Source organism: Ochotona princeps, chromosome 20 (assembly GCF_030435755.1).
Source record: "Ochotona princeps isolate mOchPri1 chromosome 20, mOchPri1.hap1, whole genome shotgun sequence".
In the NCBI taxonomy this organism is placed as follows: Eukaryota; Metazoa; Chordata; class Mammalia; order Lagomorpha; family Ochotonidae; genus Ochotona; species Ochotona princeps.
The window spans coordinates 34617598-34625725 of NC_080851.1; positions in this window are offsets into that span (position 1 = coordinate 34617598).

Below are 8128 nucleotides of genomic sequence, written 5' to 3' on the forward strand. Positions count from 1 at the left end.
GAGAGAGAGACAAAGAGACAGAGAGATCTTCCGTCTACAGATTCATTCCCCTATGATGCCCACCACAACTAAGGCAGAGCCACACTGAAACCAACATCCCACAACTCTATTAGAGTCTGTACGTGGAAGGCAGGGACCCAAGCATTTAGGGTCATCGTCTGTTGCCCCACCCCCAGCCAAAGTATACATTAGCAGAACGCTGGAGCAGATGCAAAGGAGCCAGGACTGGAATGAGGCACTGTGCTGCAGGCTGTGGGCATGGCTGGCAGGAGGGCTCAACCCACTGAACCACATCTGCTGTGCTGCCCAAGCATAACTCGGTCACACCCAGAACAACACAGCTATTCTCACTTCCTCCAGCCTTCTCACACACATTCTGCAGAGGCCACTCCTCTCTGCTGTGGGACAGGCAGCAGGCCCTGAGCTTTCTCTGCTCTCTCTTGGAGAGCACTCAGTTCTACATGCCTTACAAGCTGCAAAGGGATTCGTTTATAAATGAATAACTTCAGTCCAAGATCAGAATCACAACTCCTTCCGTGATGAAACATCCCAAGCTGTTCCGTTCCACTGCCTCGGGCAAGTCCTCCAGGGGGACAGGGAGAGCAGAGATGGATTTTTCTGCAAGACTCCCTCCTGCACTTTGCTAACCTCCTTCGGCCACCCAACCAGCTCCACTTCCCTCCTAAGTCTTGTGGATCTAGATCTGAGATGAGCAAAGTTCAAACCCGTGCCCTTCCTAAGGCAGTTTCCAACTCTGGCTGAATTGAGGACTCATTTTCTCATGTACAGACATATTTGTAGGGTTGTCATGGAGACCTGCTCCAAGAATGTCTCTCTGACTCAGAGTGATGCTTCAGCATGCATCCCTTTCTGGACCCCTGAGTACTGGGGTCCCTTTCCCCAGCAGGTGCAGCTCCCCATCCAGGCAGCAGCTCTCTTTGGGTACAAAGGTCCCTGTTGTAGGCAGACAAGCTGGCCCAGCTCTCCCTGCCCCAGATGTAATTATCAGAACTTTAGCATTTCCTGAGAAAACAGGAAATGGTCAGAACAACCAGCATCATAAACTAGCTCCTCCTGGAGTAAGCCGATTTGGCAACACTGGAGCTCAGCAAGCAGAGAGCCCAGGTTCGGACAGAGGTCAAAGTGTGAGCAGGGCCTGCTGTTCACATGGCAGCATGGATGCCCACAGCAGCGCCTGCCGGCCACACTACAGCATGGGATGCCCATAAGGAGTGTTGGCCACACTGCAGCACGAGATGCCCACAGATGAGGGACAAGCTGCCTGAGTCTGAACCATGAACTCACCTGTGACCAAGCTTGGCTGTTCTTATTGACCCTGGCAGAGCAAACCAACATATGGAATTACCAAAACAGTGAGTGTAACTTAAAATGCTCTATCCTGATTCAGGAAATAGAAATGTCTTTTCCCATGAATGCCATTAAGCTTGAATAAAATCTTTGGACATTACATATCAAAGCAAGGTAAGTCTCTGAAAAGTGGAGAGAAGGATGAAGACAGTCCAGAGACCATAGATCATGAGAAGCAATGCATTGATGATTTCCCAGATTTTGTTTGTACCTTTTGTGTCACAGACTTAGTACTAAAAGCCAAAAACATCAGCAGGTAGCACAAAACACTAGTAAGTGCAGACCAAAACCAAACAAAACAATAAAAGCTGAAACATAATTTAAAAGCATAGAAATCTTTCAAAAGACAGCCATAAGAGCGCAATTAGATACTACAGGGACAGTTTGTTAAACCTGGGCTGGCATTGTGGCATAGCAGGCATAGGTGGTTCCTGTGGTGCTGACATCTATACGGGCACTGGTTGGAGTCCCAGCTGCCCCACCTCCAGTCCAGTTCCCTGCTTAAGCTCCTGGGAAAGGCCACAGAAGATGGCCCAAGCGTCTCGGGTCCTGCATCCCTAAAGGAGACCAGATGAAGCTCGTAATTTTGGCTTGGCCAGTACTAGCTGTTGCAGCCATCGGGAGAGTGTCCCAGCAGATGGAAGATCTCTATCTCTGTCCCTCAATTTCTATAACTCTGATTTTCAATTAAACAAAATATTTCTTACAAAATTTTTTCAGGCCTGGTGCAGTAGCCTAGTGTCTAAAGTCCTCTCCTTGCATGCACCAGGATCCCATATGGGTGCCGGTTCTAATCCCAGCTGCTCCACTTCCCATCCAGTCCCTGCCCATGGCCTTGGAGAGCAGTCTAGGATGGTCCAAAGCCTTGGGACCCTGCACCCATGTGGGAGACCCGGAAGAAGCTCCTGGCTCCTAGCTTTGGATCAGCTCAGCCCTGGCTGTTGCAGCCACTTGCAGAGTCAGTGAACGGAATATCTTCCTCTCTATCTCTTCTCCTCTCTGTATATCTTACTTTGCAATAAAAGTAAATAAATCTTTAATAAATAAATAAATAAATCTTTAAAAATATATATGTTTTCAAGGTCATTTACAACCACCCCCCGCCAAGCATAGATCAGTAGAGCCAGGCCTGTTTCAGACTGGAAAGTGGATCCTCAAGGTAGTTGCTAGAGTGATTTCTGGGAAACTCCAAGGTGGGACCTGGATGTTCATTTACATGAGGTGATAATGAGCCCTCTCTTTCACAACCTGACTTGTACACCCACCAGATGGTAAAATGTGCCCCTTCTGCTTTCCTCCACATGGGCATCCAAAGCCTAGCAGAAATCGGAACATGCATCATCCCGCAATAATAAAGAGCTCCTCTCACCCATGTGGAGGCTACATGAAGAAGGTAACAAAGGCCTCTCACTCTCGTGAGAGCTGGTCCTCCAGCCCTGAGCATCAGCTGATGGAAGTTGGAGTAACTGGTGCTCCACCTTTCCTTGGAAATCAGGGAGCATTAGCATCCAACTCCAACCCCATGAGCGTAAAGGCAGAAGAGGACAGCTGAAACAGAACAGTCAATGAGGCAGTCTTAAAATGCAACACACAAAAGTCCAGGCTTTGGTGAGAACCATTCATTGTGCCAAGAATCAGGAAAGCATCAACCTGGATGGGAGCACTCAACCAACAAATCACAGATGTGTTGGAAGGATCTGCCTGGCTAGAACAAAGGTTCCTTCACAAGCAATTACGAATATGATTGAAACTGGAGGAAATCTAGAAAGACTGAGTGAGCAACTCATCTAATAGTAACCTTGGAAGTTAACCTTGACAAGAATATGGAGGGCAGCACTGGGACACATTATGTTAAGTCACCGTCTGCAATGCCAACTTCCTAGCAGGTGCTGGGTCAATTCCTGGTTGCTCTGCTTCTGATCGGGAAAATGGAGTGAATGATAGGAGACCTGAGTGAGGCTCCTGGATTGAGCCTGGCCCAGCTCTAGCCATCCACAAGACCTGGTGGGAGTTTCAAAATCCTAGTTTTACCTGACTGTATAACTCTACCTTTCAAATAAATAAATACATTTTTTTAAACACAAATGAAAATACAATCTAGGTATACTGCGAATTCCATATATGGCATCAGCTTAAAGAATTAGACAAGATATCATAATAAAACTTACACATATACCAAAGACCTTCACCCCCATCTCCAGGATCAGTACACTCTGGGGGATTACCTAGATGACGTAATTGTGTCAGATACTCGTCACCCTGAGTCCTCGGAGGTGTGTTAGGCTCCTGACACTGAATGAAATCTCCGGTACACCTTGAAGGAGGAAACTACAGAAATCTATAGATCAAGCTTTACTCTGTATCTTTCACAGTATTCCCCAATTCATGACTCCTCCCCATCACTAAAGCCATTCCTGTGCAAAAATTACCACTAGTGACCATGACCAAGAGAGTTAAAAATATTGAATCCTAGATACTTATACCTGGAGTCTAAAACACAGATCTTGTTGGCTCTTGATAAACCAGGCTATATACACACATGACAGAAATTCAACCAGCAGTTGCAAATATCAAAAAGCACTTCCCCCAACAGGGGGTACAGGCATGGCTCCCCATCAGGTACCCCATGTGGAGTCCCCTCCTTCTAGAGGCATTAGCTATCAGTACACTTAATTCACTGGGACGTGTGTTTTACCAATGGTTAAATATCTTCCAATTATTCCAATAGTGCATGCCAGTTCAGACATAGAGAAAGTTTAATATTGTGTCCCTTGGGAGGATGCACTTTTCAGTTTTCTTTGTTGCCTAACAAGAAAAGGAAATGTTTAATCGGCTCTCTTCCTGCCAACTGTTTATAGATGTTTTGCTTAATCTACTTGGTAACTATATGCTTAATACACAGTAAATAGTGAGTTGAAAAAAAAAATAAAACTTCCAAGCACAGCACAAATTTCTGATTGAAGCTTACTGAATCTTTGTATCTTTATCAAAGAAAGGAAATTTTGAAACACTTGATAAATTAGATAACTTATTTAAAACATTTAAAGTCTAAACTTCAAGCTCATTGAAAAAGAAAAGATTCTCAATGCTATAGTACTTTTCTTCTTATTGAGAAACAGGCATACAATGAGCCCCCAACTGCTTGCTAATTCTCCAAATGCCACAAAGAAGGGGAGAGAGAGAGAGAATGAAAGAAAAGAAACAAACAAAGAGAAGAGAAAAAGAGAAACTGTTAAGGAAGCAACTAAATATGTCAAGCAGAGTAATTCTTTAAAGGAGAAAATTTACAAATATGAACTTAAGAGCCTAAATGAATGTGGAAGGAAATGAATGAAGAGCCTTAGTGGGGCTGACTGTTCATGTGTTTGATGATCCATGCACAGCTCACATGCATGAAAATCATAACACATGATTTAGCTGACTCTTAGAAATGTGTTCAACATTAATTTTCCCTGTATGTGATATTTAACTCCCTAGGAACCTTGACAAAGTGTTGCATCTGGCAAATATCCCTCCTTCATATTTTTCAAAGCTATCCAAATAAAATAATCTTCTACACAGTTTTATAATTTCCTGAAGACATCATGTATCCAGTGTTTTCACACCTACCTGTTGTGAATGTGACCAGTCTGTACATGTTATAATACAGTTCTGAGCCCAGCACAATGGCCTAGTGAACAAGTCCTCACCTTGAAACCACCAGGATCCCATATGGGCACCAGTTCCTGTCCCAGTTGCTCCACTTCCCATCCAGCTCCCTGCTTGTGGCCTTGGAGAGCAGTCGAGGACGGCCCAAAGCTTTGGGACCCTGCACCCACATGGGAGACCTGGAAGAAGCTCCTGGCTCGTGACTCAGTTCTGGCCAATGTGGCTACTTGGGGAGTGAGTCAACGGACAGATCTGTCCTCCTCTCTGTAAATATGTTTTTCCAATAAAAACAAATAAAATATTTTTTTAAAAAGGAAATGATTCTAAAACAAAAATTTCACATTATGAACACTATGCATGTCATCTTAAAAAGTGTCTTTAGGATCAGGCCTGCTCAGGTCATCTTGACCCTGCGTGTCCAGCAGTGGCGATAGGTGACTCCAGATGGGGCTGCCCAGGGTTCTCTTGCTTCTGCATACCCAACAGTGGCAGAGGCAACCTGGATCATGCTCTAGGGACTTGGGCATGTGGGTTTACAGGGGATCTGGGATAAGGCACAAGTGAGGTTAAGCAGGACCTGAGGGATCATGTCCCAGATGAGAAATGACTACCAAGGGACCTCAGGGACAAGGCCACTTTCAGGTGCTTTCAGGATGTACCTTCAGCATAGATAGAGTGGTTTGGAGGGGGGAACAAGCAGACCTTTAAGGGTCAGACCGAAGACTGGCACACATGTGAGACCTGAGCAGGCAACCATCACTGAGTACCACTCACTGGCACACACTGAAGCTAGGGCTGGGGCTGCCTGGCAGGGCTGGAACAGAGTATTCACCAGTGAGTCAGAGCAGGGCTGGACCATGACACTAACCAGCACGCAAGAGAATCAGATCTAGGAACAGAGCATGATGGGAATTATGTGAGCTCACTAATGTGCAACTACAGTCTCCGCTGGCACGTGCAAGATCTGTACCTGGGAACAGGCCTGGCTGGGGAGTTAAGGGGATGCCCTGGCTGGTGTAAGAGTGTAAGAGAACGATGGTGGCAGTGGGCTGGGCTAGCCATGGCTGCAGTCTCCATCGGCAGGGATGTGAACAGTGCTGGGTCTGGGGAGCACCAGACTGGGCTTGGCTCCAGCATCCACTGATATTCACAAGAGCCAGAGTGGGTGTATAACAGGCTGGGCTAGGTCTCAGCTCTGCTGAACCACGTGAGAGCTGTGTCTGGGCATAGACGAGGTATCTGGACTGTCACACAACAGTAAGGACCAGAAAGAGTACTGACAAGTTGGGCAAGGATACTGTTCCTGCCGAGACAAGAGGGAGACAAAGTCAACCTGGGCCAAGGACCTACCGGTATGTGGGAGGAGACCTGACAAAGGAGCTTGGGAAACTGCTTTGTCGGGATTTAGTCCCTGCAGGTGAGCACAAGAATCAAGGCAAGGAGCACCCCAGGCCATGCCAGGTTACTGTACCTGCTGGTATACATGTGGGTCAGGTCTGGAAGCCGGCAGTAGATAAGCAAGAGTGTGGTCATAATTAATCTATGAAATCTTTCTGAATTACACGAAATTTCCACGTATCATAAAATATTTTGATTTGTTGCATTTTAATAATGTTAAAAAAATATTAAACTCATTCTTAGTTTCTGGTCCACACAAAAGTAAGCGGAGCATATGTGGTGATACCTGCCCTGGATCATTTTAGCAGTAATTATATATTCATTAATTTAACTAGCTATTAAATTGTTTCTACTATATAAATATAGATAGCCATCTAACTACCTATTTTCTTGTTTATTGATTTTTTTTTTTGCGTAGCAGGGTAAAGGTTTTAACAGAAAGATTGGGACAAACAATCCAATTACAGAAGTGTTGAATTTTGAAATGGTATTTTCATTTTTATTTCCTTTTCTCTTTCTCACTCTTATTCTGGGTGGTGAAGCACTTTTTTCAGACAAGCCTATTTTTACTAGCTCACAGGCGGCTATGCGATTGTTTTTATGCAGATGGGGCTGTAGGTCAGGTGTGCTTATGTGTGGGTGTCTATAAATCCACACCCATTTTGAACCAGAAACCTCCAGATTACATTTCCAACAGGAGCACGAGCCAGTTCAGGTAAGCAAGTAAAACTTTCAGATGATTTAATCCATGCCCAAATGCTGCTACATTTAAATGATCGACTTTTGCTGTTTAAAAGTGTGGCTTCCACAAAAGGGCAGGGAACATGAAATGAAGTTGTGTGTTTTGTCTTTTGCTGGATTGAATTGTCTTCGCTGATTTCATAGTTTTGTCCTGTTTGTATTAACGGCATTAGAATAAACTAGCATCAACTAAAAACAGCTCTTCCTGTAGGGGACAGTGATTCTCCCCAAGTGTGTGTGTGTGTGTGTGTGTGTGTGTGTGTGTGTGTGTGTGTGTGTGTGTAGTTTAAACACAGAATTTTAATACAATATCCTAAGAAGTGGTTTATGTTATTTTGAAAAGCAAAATATAGTGTCAGAAAATGCTAGCCAGCCCATGTTTATAAAACCGAATTGCACCAAAACAAAAAGTAAGATTTCAGCTGAAGCAGAAAATATATGCTAATATACAAATACTTGAACTTCACAGGGGGAAGGGAGTTCCCATTCAACTCGAAACTTGGCAGCTTTAAAATGGCAAGAGATGGAGTTAGACTTTGTTCTTAACAGATTCCACCTGCTTCTCTCCATCTTTAGTGTAGAGGACATTTCCAGCTCTTCCTCCAGACGGATGTTTCCTAGGTCTTCTCTACACACAAGAATCTTCTTCACATACAAGAATCTTCTTTATATACAAGAATCTGGGGCCCTTTTCCCTAGAAAAAAAATGAACAGAGGCACATTAACCTGTACATACATACAGTTCAAGGATGTTTGAGCTCCCTGTAGTGATTCACAGATCTTCCAGAAGCTTCCTGGGTGTAGGTTGAGAGCCTGTCCCAGACGGTCACTCCGTTTTCTCCACTTCAAGCCACTTATCATCTGAAGCCCCTGCCTAGAACTGCCAATCCAGGCCCTGTGTGCAGACTCAGCCGGCTCTCTCCACACTGATTCCCACCCTCGCTTGGATTCAGTCCTCAAGGTACAAGAAGAC